Source organism: Hemiscyllium ocellatum, chromosome 1 (assembly GCF_020745735.1).
Source record: "Hemiscyllium ocellatum isolate sHemOce1 chromosome 1, sHemOce1.pat.X.cur, whole genome shotgun sequence".
NCBI lineage: Eukaryota > Metazoa > Chordata > Chondrichthyes > Orectolobiformes > Hemiscylliidae > Hemiscyllium > Hemiscyllium ocellatum.
In genome coordinates, this window is record NC_083401.1 from 211,833 (window position 1) to 236,431 (window position 24,599).

The window sequence follows — 24,599 nt, forward strand, 5'->3', positions numbered from 1 at the left end:
AACTATTTCTTAAACAAAAACCTCTATATTCGTTAAAATCTTAGCCTTAAGTATACCGCAAGAATCCCGCGACCGTTTGTGTAATGTTCCCCTTCCCCTCCCCCCACAACATGGTGGGCCGAAGGGCCTGTACTGTGCTGTACTGTTCTATGTTCTAACTGCAGGCACATCCACACACACACACACGCACACACATCAAAGACATGGAGGGCTCGGCTGAATCTACTGCTCTCTTCTCTGCCTGTCACATTTCATCGAGCTAGTGTCCTAGGCCCAAGCATCTTCAGCGAGTGGTTAGAATATGCAGTGCACTGCCTGAGAGAGAGGGTGCTGGAGGCAGATTCAATGGTGACTTTGGTCGGAGGGTCGGATACTTATCTGAAGAGAGGGCGAGTGGGACTGGGGAAGTTGCTCGTGCAGAGAGCTGATGCAGACATGACAGGCTGAATGTCTCATTCAATGCGTGCAGTTCTGCAGTTGGTTACCACCTCCTCAAGTCACGTCAGCTTAGCCCTGACCCACCTGATTGGTGAGATACTGACAATCTCTACATGACCATGAGGCAGTGCTTCACTGACAGGGGAAAAAAAGCAACTGCTGTAAACGGATCTGCTGCTCTAGTTAGAAATCCTGGGAGGACTACGGCGACAGGGAAACTGTCAGCAGTGATCTACAAGTCTTTGAACAGAATCAAGCTGATTGAAAACATGGAGGACAAATGGGACTTGAGGCAGTCCGCGGTATTGTAGTTATCGCTTCTCGGCCTTTTGGCTAAGATCAAGTGTAGTATCTGTTCTTATCAGTTTAATATCTGATACGTCCCTTATCTGGGGACCATATATTAAATTGATTTTTGGAGCAGGGAGATGGAATAGGGGCTTGCTCCGTCCACTCCACGCATCGACCTGGTATTGCAGTACCTCCGGGAACGGTGCACCCCTCATCTATAAATCTAAAAACAGCTTCATGTTTATAGCGCAGGCTTTCGGTGCTTCATTTCTCACACCTCACATCCAGCCGGGCGTGAGTCGATTCAAACTCGTCTGTTCTAAGGTAGCTGTTCAGCTCCCGCTCCCTATCCTTCTCTCGCCGTCTCTGTCTCTTGCGCACCTTGACACTTGCTCTCAATGTCATCCCCTCACGCCTGCTGCGTGCTGCACCGTCCCGCCAATGCCGGGCCCCGATCACACCACATGGTGTCAGAATTTGGGAGTTGCAGCAACCGTGGCTGCCCACCAGCTTTTCCTACTCGTGAGCGACATTTCAGAAAAACAAGAGAAGGTCAACTGTGCTACGTTGCTGCATGCTGCTGGGGATGAAGCTATCTAGGGGTTCAGTCGTTTTGATTTTGATGACTTGAAAGAGAGATTTCGAGAACACTGTGAGCTAGGACAAAAATAATCGGGACGTATTTAAGGCACATGCTTTTCATCAGAGTGCAAGGGCAGGCGGAATCGATAGGTACGTATGTGACTGACCGGAAAAACGAGGCAAAGGACTGTGAGTTTCAGCCACTTTCCGATTCACTGAGCCGCGACAGAATCGTGTGTGCTATCACGACTGACTGAGTCAGAGGCAGGTTACTCAGAGAGTCAATTCTCACTGGGAAAAGCAAAGAGACAGCACTAACTCGACAACAGCACGTGAGAAAACGTAGAACAAACAAACCAATGTTTGCTGACCGGAACTGGCGTGGAAAGATAATAAGGCAGGTAGGAGCACTGCAGATTATCCGGCACCTGGGCTGTGTACGCAGGGACTGGCACAACACCCCCTTGCCTTCTTTTGCACTACTTTGCTGCCTCAGCCAGAACTGGCAGCATTCTAAGTCAGTCTCACACAAGCAGCGTGTGCCAGCTGTCTGTGACAACAAATTCCAAAGACTCACAACCCTCTGAGAGAAGACGTTTCTCCTGATCTCACTCTTAAATTGGTGCCTCTTTATTCTGTTCAGTTCTAGACACTCCCATGAGGGAAAATGTCCTCTCAGCATTTACCCTGTCGAGCCACGTAAGAATCCAATATGTTTCAATAAGATTGTGTCTCATTCATTTCAACTCAGGATCTACACTCATCTGGAGGTAGGGTTTACCGGGCTCAATTTTACTGAAAAGCTGACCTCCGGCTAGTTCAGCAAATAGGTCGTTGAGCAAAGGGAAAGGAAACCGCCTAGCACACACCAGCAGGTGAACTGTTGCAGCATGATATTGCGGCTCCGGAACTCAATCCCTCTACGAATGAAACCCAACAGCCTTCTTAACAGCACTATCCACCTGGGGGTGGCAACTTTCAGGGATCTATGTACATGGGACTCCAAGATCCCTCTGCACATCCACACTACCAATAATCTTTCCATCGACCCAGTACTCTGCCTTCCAGTTATTCTTCCCAAAGTGCATCACCTCACATTTAGCTGCATTGAACTCCATTTGCCACCTCTCAGCCCGATTCTGCAGTTTATCCAAGTCCCCCTGCAACCTGTAACATTCTTCCACACTGACCACTACTCCACCGACTTTAGCGTCGTCTGCAAATTTACTAATCCATCCACCTATGTTATGCCTGCGTCTAAGTCATTTATAAAAATGACAAACAGCAGTGGTCCCAAAACAGACCCTTGTGGCACACCACTAGTAACCGGACTCCAGGCTGAATATTTTCCATCAACCACCACTCGCTGCCTCCTTTCAGAAAGCCAGTTTCCAAGCCAAACTGCTAAATCACCCTCAATTCCATGCCTCTGCATTTTCTCCAACAGCCTACCACGCGGAGCCTTATCAAAGGCTCCCGGCGTCCTGCCTGTCCACCCCATTGAAAACAATAGCGTGCTTCTTGAGAATTCTTGATCGGTCACTCAGAATTTTGACACTCAGTTGAGTTTGATTCTGTCCAACTACATTCTTGCCCATAAAGCTGTAAGATTTCCTTTGATGACGCGCAGGCTGTGTCTTCAGACTCACCGTATAACTGAATGTTCCCACTGTGAAAGCACCACTTCACCTGTGTGTGTTCCTCGCGCAGTTTCTGAAGGTTGCAGCGCAACGTGACTCAGCCGTATCAACGAAACCGGTGTCCACCTCCATTCTTACCGGTTTGCCGTTCAGTAAGGGAGCGACCGGGGCGTCGGCAGGTATCGCCAGTATCTGTAACCACAACATCTCATTGGTTTGTGCGTCAGGGCTTTTGTCTTCTTGCCCTTTTTGTACCATTTAGGATTTCTTCCTGTACTTTTGCTGCAGGTTATTGGTACTTTCATCCCCGAGCGCACCGACTTAGTATATTCTTTTTTAATGCTGCAGTTTCTGCACACAGCTTCTTTCTACCAGCAATTTGCTGCTGCCTGACATGTGTTTCCACAGCAGTGGCAGTTTTGTGTCTGCGTTGGTGCTTGTCCCTGGGCCACCATTTGTGAACTCTCAGCCACCATTTTGTGAGGTGTTGACCTTCCTTGGCTGCGAGTTCCATCACGGTTGCCATTCCCAGCACTTTCATTTAAGTGTAGTCACCTTTGCGTCAGTAATCTCTTCTGGATCGCTTCACATCTTGCGGCAGGCTGCTACAAAAGGTAGAGTCTCGCGGGATCTGAGGTGAGCCGGCTAGCTGGATACAAAGCCAGCTCGGTCACAGAAGACAGAGAGTAGCGGTGGAAGCGCATTTTTCGGAAAGGGGATCAGTAACTAGTGGTATCCCGCAGGGCACAGTGCTAGGACCTTTGTTGTTTGTGACGTGTAAATAAATGATCTGTATAAACAGCTGTACAAAACTCCAGTTAGGCTACAATTGGGATACCGCGCGCAGTGCTGTTCGGCACACTCACTGCCAGAAGGATGTGGATGCTTTGGAGAGGGTGCAGAGAAGGTTTACCAGGACCTTGCCTGCCCTGGAGTGCTTCTGTTGTGAGGAGAGGTTGAATAAACTTGGGATTGTTGTCACGGCAAAGGCGGAAGCTGAGGGGCGACCCGATAGGGGTTGGACAGCATACTGAGAGGCATCGGAAGGGTGGCGAGTCAGTGGGTACAGGTTCACGGTGAGAGGGGGAAAGTGAGAAGGGAGAAGTGCGGAGAAAGGTTTTCACATAGGGGATGGTGGGTGTCTGGAACGCGTTGCCAGTCGAAGCGCTGGAAGCAGGCACGTTAGGAACGTTTCAGGCTCACCTTGTTGGACACGTGAACGGGAGGCGGAACGGCGGGACTGAAACCGCGTCTGGGCAACAGGTAGCACGCCCAAACAAGGAGTAGGAATCGGCACAGGCTCGCTGGGCCCTGTGTCATCGATCCGACGGTGCCAAAGTCTCCGGCCACGTGTACAACTGTGGTGAAATTCCGCAAATACCTTGTAGACGGGGCTGTGACAGGGACCTTATTGGGGTGTCCACGATAATGGGGGCCACGGAGGGCACTTTTGCTGAGTTTGCAGATGGCACAAAGATAGCTAGAGGGACGGGTAGTTTTGAGGAAATGGGCAGGCTGCAGAAGAGCGTGGACACGTTGGGCGAGTGGGGAAAAGAAGTGACCAAGTGTGCGTAATTGCACTTTGGTAGCAAGAACAATCGGGTAGACGATTTTCTGAACGAGGGAAAGGCTTTGCAAATCTGCAGCGCAGAGGGTCTTGGGAGTCCTAGTTCCAGGTTGTTTCAAGATTAACATGCAGGTCCATCCGATGGTTCGGAAGGCAAATGCAGTGCCGGCATTCATTTCAAGCGGGCGAGAAAACAGGAGCGGGGACGTGCTGCCGAGGCTGCATCAGGCTCTGGTCTGACCACAGGTGGAATATTGGGAGCAGTTTTGTGCCGTGTACCGAAGGAAGGGATGCGCTGGTGTTGGGACGGAGTCTAGAGAAGGTTTCCCCTGGGTTTGTCACATGAGGTCTCTGGGTCTGTGCCCGATGGTGTTTCGAAAGGTAAGGCGGGATCTGACCGAAGCTTACAAGCTACTGGGGGGCCTGGTCAGAGTGGTTGTGAAGAAGATGGTCCCGCTAGTAGGCGAGACGAGGACCTGGAAGTACAGCCTCAGGGTGAAGGGTCGCCCCTTCAGGCCGAGATGAGGTTGCATTTAAGACAGAGATGGAGAGGTTCAAAGTTTGGGAGAAGATTTGTAGCTCGGGTGCTCGTTGTTGTGGTTCTGTTCGCCGAACTGGGAATTTGTGTTTGTGCCGAGCTAGGTGACATCGTCAGTGCTTGGGAGCCTCCTGTGAAGCGCTTCTGTGATGTTTCCTCCGGCGTTTGTAGTGATTTGTACCTGCCGCTTCCGGTTATCAGTTCCAGTTGTTTGATTAGATTAGATTACTTACAATGTGGAAACAGGCCCTTTGGCCCAACAAGTCCACACCGACCCGCCGAAGCGCAACACCACGGGCAATTTAGCATGGCCAATTCACCTGACCCGCACATCTTTGGACTGTGGGAGGAAACCGGAGTACCCGGAGGAAACCCACACAGGCACGGGGAGAATGTGCAAACTCCACACAGTCTGTCGCCTGAGTTGGGAATTGAACCCGGGTCTCTGGCGTTGTGAGGCAGCAGTGCTAACCACGGTGCCACCGTGCCGCCCACACAGTGTCCGCTGCAGTGGCCGGTATATTGGGTCCAGGTCGATGTGGATTCATTATTGAATGAATCTGTGGATGAGTGCCATGCCTCTAGGAATTCCCTGGCTGTTCTCTGTTTGGCTTGTCCTATAATAGTAGTGCTTCACAGAAGCGCTTCACAGAGATAGAGAGGCTCTTGATTATAAGGGGATCAAGGGTCGTGGGGAGAGGGCAGGAGAATCGGGGTTGAGAAACCTGTGAGCCACAGCCGAATGGCCTGATTCTGCTCCTACGTCTTACGGGCCGTCAGACCTTCCGTGGTCTTGCGGTCATGACAGAAAGCAGTTGTTTCCCAGAGGGTGGTGGCGGTCTGGAATTCACTGCTTGGGAGGGTAGCGAGGCGGGGAACCTCAAAACCTTGAAAAACTACTTGGATGAGCACTGGAAATGTCATAACTTTTCCTGGCTACGGACCAAGTGCTGGAAAGTGGGACTAGAGCAGACTTAGAGTAGCTTTGTCAGTGCGGACTCGGAGGGCCAGAAGGCCTCTTCTGTACTGTGTGACTGTGTGGGGAAGCTTTCTGATTCCCATCTGTTGATTGAGGCCGCGCTACTGATGCTTCCTGATGCGGAGCAGCCGGATGGATCCAAGTGCGCACTGAAGGTGAGAGGGTGGGAGAGAGCTTCGGAGCCTCCGCCCGTTTGGTTCAGGTTCCGTCTCGTCCTGATGCATGCATCGATGTAGGTGCTCAGTGGTTACCGATAGAGTGAAGGTGCAGTTGATCACTGACTCCACGCGTGGTGCTGCAGGTTGTAATGTCTAGACGAAAACAGAACTCGCTGCAACCTTCGGGAGAAGGGTCACTGGACTCGAAGCGTTAATTCTGCTTTCTCTCCACAGAAGCTGAGGTTTTGCTTACTGGGTGTTTTGCTTTATTTTGCATTTTCGACCTTGCTTTTTGATTGCACGGCCGCTATCAAACCATTAGCTTGCTGTTAGCACTGCAATTAGCACTCTTGAATCTTGATTTGCAATTCTAAGGAAGCAGACTGAATTGGAATGTTTGGAGCGGGAGCCGAACCAATAAGGGCTGATTTGCTGTAAATTGATCTTCACATCCCTGGTCGTGCTGTTCATTTGCACGAGGTGGGTTGGGGGATGGGAGTTCACATTTTCCAAGACAAGATGGGTTAGTCTGTAAGAGTTTCTGTTTGTAAAGGTGAGCCGAGATTTCCTGGCACTGAGATTTTTCGGTCAGAATTCGAACCTGCTCCAATCATTTGCCTTGTGGGGAGGCAGGGACTTTTCACATTGGTAACAGCCTGAGGCAAAGTCTTGGAAACAAGAGCATTTTATTCTTTACGGCCTTGCAAGAACGGGCGTTTCGCTCAAGCAATCAGGCGAGCAAAAGCGCGCCAAAACAAAGCATGTAAGCATTCTTATTCAGTTTGCAAGTTGCGGAATCACGCCTCCCTTTTCCCATCCTATCATAAGCCGATTTACCTGACTTGTTTTTCTCTAATTTTCCTGATCTGACTACCCTGCTGTCCTTGTCCTTGTCTGTTACAGCCTGTCTGTTATTTTAGCCAGTTCCCCTTATCATACTATAAGCTTATTGTGAGATGCCCCTACTGCTTCTTTTGTGGTCAGCCACAACACTTTAAAGTTTTTTTTTAAGATTAGATTAGATTACTTACAGTGTGGAAACAGGCCCTTCGGCCCAACAAGTCCACACTGACCCGCCGAAGCGCAACCCACCCATACCCCCACACTTATCCCTTACCTAACACTACAGGCAATTTAGCATGGCCAATTCACCTGACCCGCACATCTTTTTGACTGTGGGAGGAAACCGGAGCACCCGGAGGAAACCCACGCAGACACGGGGAGAACGTGCAAACTCCACACAGCCTGAGGCTGGAATTGAACCCAGGTCCCTGGTGCTATGAGGCAGCAGTGCTAACCACTGTGCCACCGTGCCGCCCACACTGTGCCACCGTGCCGCCCACACAAGTTATTTCTTAGTTTAAAACTATTTCTTAAACAAAAACCTCTATATTCGTTAAAATCTTAGCCTTAAGTATACCGCAAGAATCCCGCGACCGTTTGTGTAATGTTCCCCTTCCCCTCCCCCCACAACATGGTGGGCCGAAGGGCCTGTACTGTGCTGTACTGTTCTATGTTCTAACTGCAGGCACATCCACACACACACACACGCACACACATCAAAGACATGGAGGGCTCGGCTGAATCTACTGCTCTCTTCTCTGCCTGTCACATTTCATCGAGCTAGTGTCCTAGGCCCAAGCATCTTCAGCGAGTGGTTAGAATATGCAGTGCACTGCCTGAGAGAGAGGGTGCTGGAGGCAGATTCAATGGTGACTTTGGTCGGAGGGTCGGATACTTATCTGAAGAGAGGGCGAGTGGGACTGGGGAAGTTGCTCGTGCAGAGAGCTGATGCAGACATGACAGGCTGAATGTCTCATTCAATGCGTGCAGTTCTGCAGTTGGTTACCACCTCCTCAAGTCACGTCAGCTTAGCCCTGACCCACCTGATTGGTGAGATACTGACAATCTCTACATGACCATGAGGCAGTGCTTCACTGACAGGGGAAAAAAAGCAACTGCTGTAAACGGATCTGCTGCTCTAGTTAGAAATCCTGGGAGGACTACGGCGACAGGGAAACTGTCAGCAGTGATCTACAAGTCTTTGAACAGAATCAAGCTGATTGAAAACATGGAGGACAAATGGGACTTGAGGCAGTCCGCGGTATTGTAGTTATCGCTTCTCGGCCTTTTGGCTAAGATCAAGTGTAGTATCTGTTCTTATCAGTTTAATATCTGATACGTCCCTTATCTGGGGACCATATATTAAATTGATTTTTGGAGCAGGGAGATGGAATAGGGGCTTGCTCCGTCCACTCCACGCATCGACCTGGTATTGCAGTACCTCCGGGAACGGTGCACCCCTCATCTATAAATCTAAAAACAGCTTCATGTTTATAGCGCAGGCTTTCGGTGCTTCATTTCTCACACCTCACATCCAGCCGGGCGTGAGTCGATTCAAACTCGTCTGTTCTAAGGTAGCTGTTCAGCTCCCGCTCCCTATCCTTCTCTCGCCGTCTCTGTCTCTTGCGCACCTTGACACTTGCTCTCAATGTCATCCCCTCACGCCTGCTGCGTGCTGCACCGTCCCGCCAATGCCGGGCCCCGATCACACCACATGGTGTCAGAATTTGGGAGTTGCAGCAACCGTGGCTGCCCACCAGCTTTTCCTACTCGTGAGCGACATTTCAGAAAAACAAGAGAAGGTCAACTGTGCTACGTTGCTGCATGCTGCTGGGGATGAAGCTATCTAGGGGTTCAGTCGTTTTGATTTTGATGACTTGAAAGAGAGATTTCGAGAACACTGTGAGCTAGGACAAAAATAATCGGGACGTATTTAAGGCACATGCTTTTCATCAGAGTGCAAGGGCAGGCGGAATCGATAGGTACGTATGTGACTGACCGGAAAAACGAGGCAAAGGACTGTGAGTTTCAGCCACTTTCCGATTCACTGAGCCGCGACAGAATCGTGTGTGCTATCACGACTGACTGAGTCAGAGGCAGGTTACTCAGAGAGTCAATTCTCACTGGGAAAAGCAAAGAGACAGCACTAACTCGACAACAGCACGTGAGAAAACGTAGAACAAACAAACCAATGTTTGCTGACCGGAACTGGCGTGGAAAGATAATAAGGCAGGTAGGAGCACTGCAGATTATCCGGCACCTGGGCTGTGTACGCAGGGACTGGCACAACACCCCCTTGCCTTCTTTTGCACTACTTTGCTGCCTCAGCCAGAACTGGCAGCATTCTAAGTCAGTCTCACACAAGCAGCGTGTGCCAGCTGTCTGTGACAACAAATTCCAAAGACTCACAACCCTCTGAGAGAAGACGTTTCTCCTGATCTCACTCTTAAATTGGTGCCTCTTTATTCTGTTCAGTTCTAGACACTCCCATGAGGGAAAATGTCCTCTCAGCATTTACCCTGTCGAGCCACGTAAGAATCCAATATGTTTCAATAAGATTGTGTCTCATTCATTTCAACTCAGGATCTACACTCATCTGGAGGTAGGGTTTACCGGGCTCAATTTTACTGAAAAGCTGACCTCCGGCTAGTTCAGCAAATAGGTCGTTGAGCAAAGGGAAAGGAAACCGCCTAGCACACACCAGCAGGTGAACTGTTGCAGCATGATATTGCGGCTCCGGAACTCAATCCCTCTACGAATGAAACCCAACAGCCTTCTTAACAGCACTATCCACCTGGGGGTGGCAACTTTCAGGGATCTATGTACATGGGACTCCAAGATCCCTCTGCACATCCACACTACCAATAATCTTTCCATCGACCCAGTACTCTGCCTTCCAGTTATTCTTCCCAAAGTGCATCACCTCACATTTAGCTGCATTGAACTCCATTTGCCACCTCTCAGCCCGATTCTGCAGTTTATCCAAGTCCCCCTGCAACCTGTAACATTCTTCCACACTGACCACTACTCCACCGACTTTAGCGTCGTCTGCAAATTTACTAATCCATCCACCTATGTTATGCCTGCGTCTAAGTCATTTATAAAAATGACAAACAGCAGTGGTCCCAAAACAGACCCTTGTGGCACACCACTAGTAACCGGACTCCAGGCTGAATATTTTCCATCAACCACCACTCGCTGCCTCCTTTCAGAAAGCCAGTTTCCAAGCCAAACTGCTAAATCACCCTCAATTCCATGCCTCTGCATTTTCTCCAACAGCCTACCACGCGGAGCCTTATCAAAGGCTCCCGGCGTCCTGCCTGTTCACCCCATTGAAAACAATAGCGTGCTTCTTGAGAATTCTTGATCGGTCACTCAGAATTTTGACACTCAGTTGAGTTTGATTCTGTCCAACTACATTCTTGTCCATAAAGCTGTAAGATTTCCTTTGATGACGCGCAGGCTGTGTCTTCAGACTCACCGTATAACTGAACGTACCCACTGTGAAAGCACCACTTCACCTGTGTGTGTTCCTCGCGCAGTTTCTGAAGGTTGCAGCGCAACGTGACTCAGCCGTATCAACGAAACCTGACGTATGCAGGGCAGCCGAAGGTGTGCCGAACCTGCGGGAGGTCAGGCCACATGGCGGCCGACTGCAAGGTGACCGTATGCCGAAATTGCAAGCAGGAAGGCCACCTGACCAAGGATTGTAAGGAGGCCAAGAACTGTAACCTGTGCAGAGAGGCGGGCCACATGTACAAGGCCTGCCCAAGACGAGGAGCCGCTACCTACGCACAGATGGCCGGAGGTAGCAACACGAATACGAGCCGCGGACCAACAAAGACGAGGAAGGCAAATGAAAATAGTGTGGAAACGGTGCCTGGAGGCACCCAGAAGGAAGAGCAGGCAGTAGCGGAGCAGACGGCAGACAGCGGGGAGGTGCAGCAGCCGATCCAAGCTCCGTCAAGGCAGTCGGAGGAAATGGAAGAGGAGGAATCAAAGGATGCAGAGGACTGGATCACAGTAAAAAACAGGAAGAGGAAACCTCTCGGGGGCCCCAAAGCCACCCAGCGAAGGGGAAAGCGACACCTACAAGCCGAAGACGCATGCAGCTCTTCCGATGGTGAGGATGGGCGCAAGAAGGGTCGTCATCAGAGGAAGAGGCAGAGCGCTGTGAGGAGAAAGGAGGGCAGCACCGCCCAGGAAGGAAAGGACGATCCCTCTGAGGGGACGGGTAAAGGCCTCCCCCTACCCGGTGAGAACCAGGAGGTACTCACCGGCCCACAGCTCCAGGTATCTGGGAGCAGCGGTCCTATGACAGCCCTGCTGTCAGACGGAGAACTGGTCAGTGCGGACCACGGGCCCGACACGAAGACAACAGAGTGGGGTAATGGCCCTAGCGCGGAGCTGGACAGTTACCTCAGCCCTGCCAAGGTCCAACAGTTTGCCGCCACCACAGGGATGCACGCAGCTACCCCAGAAGGGCAAGACCAGCAGCAAACGGACACCGGTAAACCTGTAAACTGTTAAAATGGGGTTGAAAATTGCTAGCATCAACGTGCGTAGCATCAAATCGGCTACGCGATGCGTTTCAACGCTGGCCTCCCTGGCCAGCGTCAAAGCCGACGTCCTGTTTCTGCACGAGTGTGGGATACCCCACCTCAGCAGTTACAGGAGGTGGTCGAGCTTGTGGGCCCATGGGCCGTCAGTGTGGTCGGGGGGCAACGATAACCGCTCCTCAGGCCTAGGGATCCTTTTGCGGGGAGGTAACTTCACCATCTCCGAGGTTAAGGAGGTGGTGGGCGGGCGCCTCCTCGTCACGGATGTTAAACACAGAAACGCTCCCGTAAGACTAATCAACGTGTACGCCCCAGCGGATAAGAGTGAACGGTTGGCCGTCCTGCAACAGCTTCCACTGTTGCTGGCTACGTCCAGGCCGGTCATTCTGGCCGGAGACTTCAACTGCATCATTGATGCAGATGGACGATCCGGCGGGGGGGACAGTAAACTGGACGCTACGTCCAGAGCCCTGATGGAAACGGTCAAAGATGCCAAGCTGCACGACGTCTTCAGCACCCCTGCAGATGGAGCGCAGCGTAGATACACATAGTCACGGGTAGACGGGTCTATCCGCTCAAGGATAGATTACCTGTTTGTGTCCCGAACGTTCTCGGTCAGAACCACCGACGTCAAGCCGGTGTTCTTCTCTGACCACTGCCTCCTACTGGCCGACTGTCACCTACAGGACGAGCAGCGGACGGGCAAGGGAACGTGGAAACTGAACACTAAGCTGTTGACCCCGGGAAACATCGAGGAGCTCAAGAGGGATTACGCAGGTTGGAGAACCGCGAAGTGTCTCTTTGAGTCTCCAGCAGACTGGTGGGAAACAGTAAAAGGGAACATCAAGAGATTCTTCATCCTCAAAGGTGTTCAGGAGGCGAGAGAGAGGGGGGGGAAACTGTCCCAACTCCAGAAAAGTATGCAGAACCTGCTCCTGCTGCAGACGTTGGGGGTCGATGTCACGGAGGACCTCAAGGAGGTGAAGGGCCAGCAAGCCTCGCTCTTTGCCTCGGAGGCCTCCAAGATAATCTTCCGGTCCAGGGTCCGCTCGGTAGAGCAGGACGAGACGTGCTCACGTTTCTTCTTCCAGAAGGTGCACAAAGAGAGCTCCGTGCTCAGCAGCCTGAAGGAAGAAGATGGCTCGGTAACGTCATCTCAGGCTGACATCATGAGGATCAGCAAATCCTTCTATGCCAGCCTGTATGACACGAAGCCAACCGACAGCACGGCCTCACAGTCGTTCCTGTCCTCTATCACGGAGGTCCTAGAGGACGGAACGCGAGAGAGGCTGGACCAGCCGCTATCTCTGGATGAGCTGACCAGGGCCCTCGAGTCCTTCGAAAAGAATAAAACTCCCGGAAGCGACGGCTTACCGGTCGAGATCTATTCCACTCTTTGGGACTTGATTGGCCGGGACCTGCTGGAGGTGTATGTCAGTATGCTTCGGGCAGGTACCATGAGTGAATCCATGAGGAAAGGCATCATCACCCTCATCTACAAGCAGAAGGGGGAGAGGGACGAAATTAGAAATTGGAGACCGATCTCACTGTTAAACACAGACTACAAAATCTTGTCAAAGGTCATCGCTAACCGGGTCAGGTCTGCTCTGGGAGCGGTGATCCACCCCGACCAAACCTGTGCTGTACCGGGCAGGAAGATCTCTGAGAGTCTCGCACTCCTCAGGGATACGATCGCCTACGTGCAGGACAGGGGGGTGGACACCTGCCTCATCAGCCTGGACCAGGAGAAAGCCTTTGACAGGATATCGCATACATATATGAGGGATGTCCTCTCCAAAATGGGCTTTGGGGAGGGAATCTGCAATTGGATCAGACTGCTCTACACCAACATTGTCAGTGCAGTCTCAATCAATGGGTGGGAATCAGATAGCTTCCCTGTAAGATCTGGAGTCAGGCAGGGCTGCCCACTCTCTCCTGCCTTGTTTGTATGTTGCATAGAGCCATTTGCCGAATCCATCAGGAAGGATGCGAGCCTGAGAGGGGTGACTATTCCTGGCAGCGGGGGCCTACAGGTTAAGGCCTCCCTGTACATGGATGACGTCGCCGTTTTCTGCTCGGATCCGCTGTCCGTGCACAGACTCCTGTGCATCTGCGACCAGTTCGAACGGGCCTCGGGGGCCAAGGTAAACCGAGGGAAGAGCGAGGCCATGCTCTTCGGGAACTGGACCGACCAATCCTATATCCCCTTCACCGTCAGGACTGACCACCTGAAGGTGCTGGGTATTTGGTTCGGGGGTGCTGGGGCGTGCGCCAAGACCTGGGAGGAGCGGATCAGGAAGATGAGACAGAAACTAGGCAGATGGGAGCAACGGTCGCTCTCCATCGCGGGGAAAAACCTGGTCATCAGGTGCGAGGTACTCTCAGTATTGTTGTATGTGGCACAGGTCTGGCCTATCCCCAGAACCTGTGCTGCCGCAGTCACCCGGGCCATCTTCCACTTCATGTGGAGATCAAAGATGGACCCGGTCCGAAGAGACATCATGTACAAAGACCGGTGCAATGGGGGAAAAAACACTCCCAATGCCACCCTCGCCCTGATGGCCACCTTTGTGTGTGGCTGCATCAAGCTGTGCGTGGATCCCCGGTACGCAAACACCAAGTGTCACTACGTACTGAGGTTCTACCTGTCCCCGGTGTTGCGAAGGATGGGCCTGGCCTCGCTGCCGCGGAACGCTCCGAGTAGTTGGACCGTTCCGTACCACCTGTCCTTCGTGGAGAAATTTCTGAAGAAAAACACCTTTGACCACAAGTCCATCAGGAAGTGGTCAGCACGTAGCGTCCTTGAGACCCTTCGGGAAAAGGAGAGGGCGGATCCTGTTGAGTGGTTCCCTGAGCAGACTGTCAAAGCAATTTGGCAGAATGCCTCATCGCCAGAACTTTCTAACAAGCACCAAGACATGGCTTGGCTGGTGGTGAGAAGGGCTCTACCTGTGAGATCGTTTATGCACGCCCGGACTCTCTGCCGCACCGCACGCTGCCCTCGAAGCGGCTGCGGGGGGGAACGAGACTGTCACACACCTCCTTCTGGAATGTGCCTATGCAGAGGAAGTCTGGAGAGGAATGCAGTGGTATTAGTCTAACGGGAGCGTTTCTGTATTTAACATCCGTGACGAGGAGGCGCCCGCCCACCACCTCCTTAACCTCGGAGATGGTGAAGTTACCTCCCCGCAAAAGGATCCCTAGGCCTGCGGAGCGGTTATCGTTGCCCCCCGACCACACTGACGGCCCATGGGCCCACAAGCTCGACCACCTCCTGTAACTGCTGAGGTGGGGTATCCCACACTCGTGCAGAAACAGGACGTCGGCTTTGACGCTGGCCAGGGAGGCCAGCGTTGAAACGCATCGCGTAGCCGATTTGATGCTACGCACGTTGATGCTAGCAATTTTCAACCCCATTTTAACAGTTTACAGGTTTACCGGTGTCCGTTTGCTGCTGGTCTTGCCCTTCTGGGGTAGCTGCGTGCATCCCTGTGGTGGCGGCAAACTGTTGGACCTTGGCAGGGCTGAGGTAACTGTCCAGCTCCGCGCTAGGGCCATTACCCCACTCTGTTGTCTTCGTGTCGGGCCCGTGGTCCGCACTGACCAGTTCTCCGTCTGACAGCAGGGCTGTCATAGGACTGCTGCTCCCAGATACCTGGAGCTGTGGGCCGGTGAGTACCTCCTGGTTCTCACCGGGTAGGGGGAGGCCTTTACCCGTCCCCTCAGAGGGATCGTCCTTTCCTTCCTGGGCGGTGCTGCCCTCCTTTCTCCTCACAGCGCTCTGCCTCTTCCTCTGATGACGACCCTTCTTGCGCCCATCCTCACCATCGGAAGAGCTGCATGCGTCTTCGGCTTGTAGGTGTCGCTTTCCCCTTCGCTGGGTGGCTTTGGGGCCCCCGAGAGGTTTCCTCTTCCTGTTTTTTACTGTGATCCAGTCCTCTGCATCCTTTGATTCCTCCTCTTCCATTTCCTCCGACTGCCTTGACGGAGCTTGGATCGGCTGCTGCACCTCCCCGCTGTCTGCCGTCTGCTCCGCTACTGCCTGCTCTTCCTTCTGGGTGCCTCCAGGCACCGTTTCCACACTATTTTCATTTGCCTTCCTCGTCTTTGTTGGTCCGCGGCTCGTATTCGTGTTGCTACCTCCGGCCATCTGTGCGTAGGTAGCGGCTCCTCGTCTTGGGCAGGCCTTGTACATGTGGCCCGCCTCTCTGCACAGGTTACAGTTCTTGGCCTCCTTACAATCCTTGGTCAGGTGGCCTTCCTGCTTGCAATTTCGGCATACGGTCACCTTGCAGTCGGCCGCCATGTGGCCTGACCTCCCGCAGGTTCGGCACACCTTCGGCTGCCCTGCATACGTCAGGTTTCGTTGATACGGCTGAGTCACGTTGCGCTGCAACCTTCAGAAACTGCGCGAGGAACACACACAGGTGAAGTGGTGCTTTCACAGTGGGTACGTTCAGTTATACGGTGAGTCTGAAGACACAGCCTGCGCGTCATCAAAGGAAATCTTACAGCTTTATGGACAAGAATGTAGTTGGACAGAATCAAACTCAACTGAGTGTCAAAATTCTGAGTGACCGATCAAGAATTCTCAAGAAGCACGCTATTGTTTTCAATGGGGTGAACAGGCAGGACGCCGGGAGCCTTTGATAAGGCTCCGCGTGGTAGGCTGTTGGAGAAAATGCAGAGGCATGGAATTGAGGGTGATTTAGCAGTTTGGCTTGGAAACTGGCTTTCTGAAAGGAGGCAGCGAGTGGTGGTTGATGGAAAATATTCAGCCTGGAGTCCGGTTACTAGTGGTGTGCCACAAGGGTCTGTTTTGGGACCACTGCTGTTTGTCATTTTTATAAATGACTTAGACGCAGGCATAACATAGGTGGATGGATTAGTAAATTTGCAGACGACGCTAAAGTCGGTGGAGTAGTGGTCAGTGTGGAAGAATGTTACAGGTTGCAGGGGGACTTGGATAAACTGCAGAATCGGGCTGAGAGGTGGCAAATGGAGTTCAATGCAGCTAAATGTGAGGTGATGCACTTTGGGAAGAATAACTGGAAGGCAGAGTACTGGGTCGATGGAAAGATTATTGGTAGTGTGGATGTGCAGAGGGATCTTGGAGTCCCATGTACATAGATCCCTGAAAGTTGCCACCCCCAGGTGGATAGTGCTGTTAAGAAGGCTGTTGGGTTTCATTCGTAGAGGGATTGAGTTCCGGAGCCGCAATATCATGCTGCAACAGTTCACCTGCTGGTGTGTGCTAGGCGGTTTCCTTTCCCTTTGCTCAACGACCTATTTGCTGAACTAGCCGGAGGTCAGCTTTTCAGTAAAATTGAGCCCGGTAAACCCTACCTCCAGATGAGTGTAGATCCTGAGTTGAAATGAATGAGACACAATCTTATTGAAACATATTGGATTCTTACGTGGCTCGACAGGGTAAATGCTGAGAGGACATTTTCCCTCATGGGAGTGTCTAGAACTGAACAGAATAAAGAGGCACCAATTTAAGAGTGAGATCAGGAGAAACGTCTTCTCTCAGAGGGTTGTGAGTCTTTGGAATTTGTTGTCACAGACAGCTGGCACACGCTGCTTGTGTGAGACTGACTTAGAATGCTGCCAGTTCTGGCTGAGGCAGCAAAGTAGTGCAAAAGAAGGCAAGGGGGTGTTGTGCCAGTCCCTGCGTACACAGCCCAGGTGCCGGATAATCTGCAGTGCTCCTACCTGCCTTATTATCTTTCCAGGCCAGTTCCGGTCAGCAAACATTGGTTTGTTTGTTCTACGTTTTCTCACGTGCTGTTGTCGAGTTAGTGCTGTCTCTTTGCTTTTCCCAGTGAGAATTGACTCTCTGAGTAACCTGCCTCTGACTCAGTCAGTCGTGATAGCACACACGATTCTGTCGCGGCTCAGTGAATCGGAAAGTGGCTGAAACTCACAGTCCTTTGCCTCGTTTTTCCGGTCAGTCACATACGTACCTATCGATTCCGCCTGCCCTTGCACTCTGATGAAAAGCATGTGCCTTAAATACGTCCCGATTATTTTTGTCCTAGCTCACAGTGTTCTCGAAATCTCTCTTTCAAGTCATCAAAATCAAAACGACTGAACCCCTAGATAGCTTCATCCCCAGCAGCATGCAGCAACGTAGCACAGTTGACCTTCTCTTGTTTTTCTGAAATGTCGCTCACGAGTAGGAAAAGCTGGTGGGCAGCTACGGTTGCTGCAACTCCCAAATTCTGACACCATGTGGTGTGATCGGGGCCCGGCATTGGCGGGACGGTGCAGCACGCAGCAGGGGTGAGGGGATGACATTGAGAGCAAGTGTCAAGGTGCGCAAGAGACAGAGACGGCGAGAGAAGGATAGGGAGCGGGAGCTGAACAGCTACCTTAGAACAGACGAGTTTGAATCGACTCACGCCCGGCTGGATGTGAGGTGTGAGAAATGAAGCACCGAAAGCCTGCGCTATAAACATGAAGCTGTTTTTAAGATTTATAGATGAGGGGTGCACCGTTCCCGGAGGTACTGCAATACCAGGTCGATGCGTGGAGTGGACGGAGCAAGCCCCTATTCCATCTCCCTGCTCCAAAAATCAATTTAATATATGGTCCCCAGATAAGGGACGTATCAGATATTAAACTGATAAGAACAGATACTACACTTGATCTTAGCCAAAAGGCCGAGAAGCGATAACTACAATACCGCGGACTGCCTCAAGTCCCATTTGTCCTCCATGTTTTCAATCAGCTTGATTCTGTTCAAAGACTTGTAGATCACTGCTGACAGTTTCCCTGTCGCCGTAGTCCTCCCAGGATTTCTAACTAGAGCAGCAGATCCGTTTACAGCAGTTGCTTTTTTTCCCCTGTCAGTGAAGCACTGCCTCATGGTCATGTAGAGATTGTCAGTATCTCACCAATCAGGTGGGTCAGGGCTAAGCTGACGTGACTTGAGGAGGTGGTAACCAACTGCAGAACTGCACGCATTGAATGAGACATTCAGCCTGTCATGTCTGCATCAGCTCTCTGCACGAGCAACTTCCCCAGTCCCACTCGCCCTCTCTTCAGATAAGTATCCGACCCTCCGACCAAAGTCACCATTGAATCTGCCTCCAGCACCCTCTCTCTCAGGCAGTGCACTGCATATTCTAACCACTCGCTGAAGATGCTTGGGCCTAGGACACTAGCTCGATGAAATGTGACAGGCAGAGAAGAGAGCAGTAGATTCAGCCGAGCCCTCCATGTCTTTGATGTGTGTGCGTGTGTGTGTGTGTGGATGTGCCTGCAGTTAGAACATAGAACAGTACAGCACAGTACAGGCCCTTCGGCCCACCATGTTGTGGGGGGAGGGGAAGGGGAACATTACACAAACGGTCGCGGGATTCTTGCGGTATACTTAAGGCTAAGATTTTAACGAATATAGAGGTTTTTGTTTAAGAAATAGTTTTAAACTAAGAAATAACTTGTGTGGGCGGCACGGTGGCACAGTGTGGGCGGCACGGTGGCACAGTGGTTAGCACTGCTGCCTCATAGCACCAGGGACCTGGGTTCAATTCCAGCCTCAGGCTGTGTGGAGTTTGCACGTTCTCCCCGTGTCTGCGTGGGTTTCCTCCGGGTGCTCCGGTTTCCTCCCACAGTCACAAAGATGTGCGGGTCAGGTGAATTGGCCATGCTAAATTGCCTGTAGTGTTAGGTAAGGGATAAGTGTGGGGGTATGGGTGGGTTGCGCTTCGGCGGGTCAGTGTGGACTTGTTGGGCCGAAGGGCCTGTTTCCACACTGTAAGTAATCTAATCTAATCTTAAAAAAAAACTTTAAAGTGTTGTGGCTGACCACAAAAGAAGCAGTAGGGGCATCTCACAATAAGCTTATAGTATGATAAGGGGAACTGGCTAAAATAACAGACAGGCTGTAACAGACAAGGACAAGGACAGCAGGGTAGTCAGATCAGGAAAATTAGAGAAAAACAAGTCAGGTAAATCGGCTTATGATAGGATGGGAAAAGGGAGGCGTGATTCCGCAACTTGCAAACTGAATAAGAATGCTTACATGCTTTGTTTTGGCGCGCTTTTGCTCGCCTGATTGCTTGAGCGAAACGCCCGTTCTTGCAAGGCCGTAAAGAATAAAATGCTCTTGTTTCCAAGACTTTGCCTCAGGCTGTTACCAATGTGAAAAGTCCCTGCCTCCCCACAAGGCAAATGATTGGAGCAGGTTCGAATTCTGACCGAAAAATCTCAGTGCCAGGAAATCTCGGCTCACCTTTACAAACAGAAACTCTTACAGACTAACCCATCTTGTCTTGGAAAATGTGAACTCCCATCCCCCAACCCACCTCGTGCAAATGAACAGCACGACCAGGGATGTGAAGATCAATTTACAGCAAATCAGCCTTAATTGGTTCGGCTCCCGCTCCAAACATTCCAATTCAGTCTGCTTCCTTAGAATTGCAAAATAAGATTCAAGAGTGCTAATTGCAGCGCTAACAGCAAGCTAATGGTTTGATAGCGGCCGTGCAATCAAAAAGCAAGGTCTAAAATGCAAAATAAAGCAAAACACCCAGTAAGCAAAACCTCAGCTTCTGTGGAGAGAAAGCAGAATTAACGCTTCGAGTCCAGTGACCCTTCTCCCGAAGGTTGCAGCGAGTTCTGTTTTCGTCTAGACATTACAACCTGCAGCACCACGCGTGGAGTCAGTGATCAACTGCACCTTCACTCTATCGGTAACCACTGAGCACCTACATCGATGCATGCATCAGGACGAGACGGAACCTGAACCAAACGGACGGAGGCTCCGAAGCTCTCTCCCACCCTCTCACCTTCAATGCGCACTTGGATCCATCCGGCTGCTCCGCATCAGGAAGCATCAGTAGCGCGGCCTCAATCAACAGATGGGAATCAGAAAGCTTCCCCACACAGTCACACAGTACAGAAGAGGCCTTCTGGCTCTCCGAGTCCGCACTGACAAAGCTACTCTAAGTCTGCTCTAGTCCCACTTTCCAGCACTTGGTCCGTAGCCAGGAAAAGTTATGACATTTCCAGTGCTCATCCAAGTAGTTTTTCAAGGTTTTGAGGTTCCCCGCCTCGCTACCCTCCCAAGCAGTGCATTCCAGACCGCCGCCACCCTCTGGGAAACAACTGCTTTCTGTCATGACCGCAAGACCACGGAAGGTCTGACGGCCCGTAAGACGTAGGAGCAGAATCAGGCCATTTGGCCGTGGCTCACAGGTTTCTCAACCCCGATTCTCCTGCCCTCTCCCCACGACCCTTGATCCCCTTATAATCAAGAGCCTCTCTATCTCTGTGAAGCGCTTCTGTGAAGCACTACTATTATAGGACAAGCCAAACAGAGAACAGCCAGGGAATTCCTAGAGGCATGGCACTCATCCACAGATTCATTCAATAATGAATCCACATCGACCTGGACCCAATATACCGGCCACTGCAGCGGACACTGTGTGGGCGGCACGGTGGCACCGTGGTTAGCACTGCTGCCTCACAACGCCAGAGACCCGGGTTCAATTCCCAACTCAGGCGACAGACTGTGTGGAGTTTGCACATTCTCCCCGTGCCTGTGTGGGTTTCCTCCGGGTACTCCGGTTTCCTCCCACAGTCCAAAGATGTGCGGGTCAGGTGAATTGGCCATGCTAAATTGCCCGTGGTGTTGCGCTTCGGCGGGTCGGTGTGGACTTGTTGGGCCGAAGGGCCTGTTTCCACATTGTAAGTAATCTAATCTAATCAAACAACTGGAACTGATAACCGGAAGCGGCAGGTACAAATCACTACAAACGCCGGAGGAAACATCACAGAAGCGCTTCACAGGAGGCTCCCAAGCACTGACGATGTCACCTAGCTCGGCACAAACACAAATTCCCAGCTCGGCGAACAGAACCACAACAACGAGCACCCGAGCTACAAATCTTCTCCCAAACTTTGAACCTCTCCATCTCTGTCTTAAATGCAACCTCATCTCGGCCTGAAGGGGCGACCCTTCACCCTGAGGCTGTACTTCCAGGTCCTCGTCTCGCCTACTAGCGGGACCATCTTCTTCACAACCACTCTGACCAGGCCCCCCAGTAGCTTGTAAGCTTCGGTCAGATCCCGCCTTACCTTTCGAAACACCATCGGGCACAGACCCAGAGACCTCATGTGACAAACCCAGGGGAAACCTTCTCTAGACTCCGTCCCAACACCAGCGCATCCCTTCCTTCGGTACACGGCACAAAACTGCTCCCAATATTCCACCTGTGGTCAGACCAGAGCCTGATGCAGCCTCGGCAGCACGTCCCCGCTCCTGTTTTCTCGCCCGCTTGAAATGAATGCCGGCACTGCATTTGCCTTCCGAACCATCGGATGGACCTGCATGTTAATCTTGAAACAACCTGGAACTAGGACTCCCAAGACCCTCTGCGCTGCAGATTTGCAAAGCCTTTCCCTCGTTCAGAAAATCGTCTACCCGATTGTTCTTGCTACCAAAGTGCAATTACGCACACTTGGTCACTTCTTTTCCCCACTCGCCCAACGTGTCCACGCTCTTCTGCAGCCTGCCCATTTCCTCAAAACTACCCGTCCCTCTAGCTATCTTTGTGCCATCTGCAAACTCAGCAAAAATGCCCTCCGTGGCCCTCATTATCGTGGGCCCCCTGATCTTCTTTAGACAGGCAGATGTTAAACGGTGGTCTTTCCCCACCGCGCCTTGGCGGCAGCTGCCCCAAGCTTCAGCGCATCCCTCAACACGTAGTCTTGGACCTTGGAATGTGCCAGTCTGCAACACTCAGTCGGGGTCAACTCCTTCAGCTGGAAGATCAACAGGTTTCGGACCACCCAGAGAGCGTCCTTCACCGAGTTGATGATCCTCCAGGCGCAGTTGATATTCGTCTCGGTGTGCGTCCCGGGGAACAGGCCGTAGAGCACGGAGTCCCGTGTCACGGCGCTGCTCGGGACGAACCTCGACAAATACCACTGCATTCCTCTCCAGACTTCCTCTGCATAGGCACATTCCAGAAGGAGGTGTGTGACAGTCTCGTCCCCCCCGCAGCCGCTTCGAGGGCAGCGTGCGGTGCGGCAGAGAGTCCGGGCGTGCATAAACGATCTCACAGGTAGAGCCCTTCTCACCACCAGCCAAGCCATGTCTTGGTGCTTGTTAGAAAGTTCTGGCGATGAGGCATTCTGCCAAATTGCTTTGACAGTCTGCTCAGGGAACCACTCAACAGGATCCGCCCTCTCCTTTTCCCGAAGGGTCTCAAGGACGCTACGTGCTGACCACTTCCTGATGGACTTGTGGTCAAAGGTGTTTTTCTTCAGAAATTTCTCCACGAAGGACAGGTGGTACGGAACGGTCCAACTACTCGGAGCGTTCCGCGGCAGCGAGGCCAGGCCCATCCTTCGCAACACCGGGGACAGGTAGAACCTCAGTACGTAGTGACACTTGGTGTATGCGTACCGGGGATCCACGCACAGCTTGATGCAGCCACACACAAAGGTGGCCATCAGGGCGAGGGTGGCATTGGGAGTGTTTTTTCCCCCATTGCACCGGTCTTTGTACATGGTGTCTCTTCGGACCGGGTCCATCTTTGATCTCCACATGAAGTGGAAGATGGCCCGGGTGACTGCGGCAGCACAGGTTCTGGGGATAGGCCAGACCTGTGCCACATACAACAATACTGAGAGTACCTCGCACCTGATGACCAGGTTTTTCCCCGCGATGGAGAGCGACCGTTGCTCCCATCTGCCTAGTTTCTGTCTCATCTTCCTGATCCGCTCCTCCCAGGTCTTGGCGCACGCCCCAGCACCCCCGAACCAAATACCCAGCACCTTCAGGTGGTCAGTCCTGACGGTGAAGGGGATATAGGATTGGTCGGTCCAGTTCCCGAAGAGCATGGCCTCGCTCTTCCCTCGGTTTACCTGGGCCCCCGAGGCCCGTTCGAACTGGTCGCAGATGCACAGGAGTCTGTGCACGGACAGCGGATCCGAGCAGAAAACGGCGACGTCATCCATGTACAGGGAGGCCTTAACCTGTAGGCCCCCGCTGCCAGGAATAGTCACCCCTCTCAGGCTCGCATCCTTCCTGATGGATTCGGCAAATGGCTCTATGCAACATACAAACAAGGCAGGAGAGAGTGGGCAGCCCTGCCTGACTCCAGATCTTACAGGGAAGCTATCTGATTCCCACCCATTGATTGAGACTGCACTGACAATGTTGGTGTAGAGCAGTCTGATCCAATTGCAGATTCCCTCCCCAAAGCCCATTTTGGAGAGGACATCCCTCATATATGTATGCGATATCCTGTCAAAGGCTTTCTCCTGGTCCAGGCTGATGAGGCAGGTGTCCACCCCACTGTCCTGCACGTAGGCGATCGTATCCCTGAGGAGTGCGAGACTCTCAGAGATCTTCCTGCCCGGTACAGCACAGGTTTGGTCGGGGTGGATCACCGCTCCCAGAGCAGACCTGACCCGGTTAGCGATGACCTTTGACAAGATTTTGTAGTCTGTGTTTAACAGTGAGATCGGTCTCCAATTTCTAATTTCGTCCCTCTCCCCCTTCTGCTTGTAGATGAGGGTGATGATGCCTTTCCTCATGGATTCACTCATGGTACCTGCCCGAAGCATACTGACATACACCTCCAGCAGGTCCCGGCCAATCAAGTCCCAAAGAGCGGAATAGATCTCGACCGGTAAGCCGTCGCTTCCGGGAGTTTTATTATAGAACATAGAACATAGAAGGATACAGCGCAGTACAGGCCCTTCGGCCCTCGATGTTGCGCCGACCGAATCCTACCTAACCTATACTAGCCCAATAACTTCCAAATGCCTATCCAATGCCCGCTTAAATGACCATAAAGAAGGAGAGTTCACCACTGATACGGGCAGGGCATTCCATGAACTCACAACCCGCTGTGTGAAGAATCTACCCCTAACATCTGTCCTATACCTACCACCCCTTAATTTAAAGCTATGTCCCCTAGTAACACCTGACTCCATTAGCGGTAAAAGGTTCTTAGTATCTACCCTATCTAAACCCCTAATCA

The 24,599-nt window shown here is 52.0% G+C and overlaps 3 non-coding genes across 3 annotated transcripts; 2 read left to right on the forward strand and 1 right to left on the reverse strand.

Annotated features, from left to right (window-relative positions):
• The first annotated feature begins 751 nt into the window (after positions 1–751).
• On the forward strand, positions 752–942 carry LOC132820981 (U2 spliceosomal RNA). Its single transcript, XR_009645267.1, has one exon. It is a non-coding gene; the product is annotated as a U2 spliceosomal RNA (small nuclear RNA).
• Positions 943–8,308: 7,366 nt separating this feature from the next.
• Positions 8,309–8,499, forward strand: LOC132820985 (U2 spliceosomal RNA). The gene has a single exon (XR_009645268.1). It is a non-coding gene; the product is annotated as a U2 spliceosomal RNA (small nuclear RNA).
• A 9,582-nt stretch (positions 8,500–18,081) lies between these two features.
• LOC132820987 (U2 spliceosomal RNA) lies at positions 18,082–18,272 on the reverse strand. Its single transcript, XR_009645269.1, has one exon. It is a non-coding gene; the product is annotated as a U2 spliceosomal RNA (small nuclear RNA).
• Positions 18,273–24,599: the final 6,327 nt, after the last annotated feature.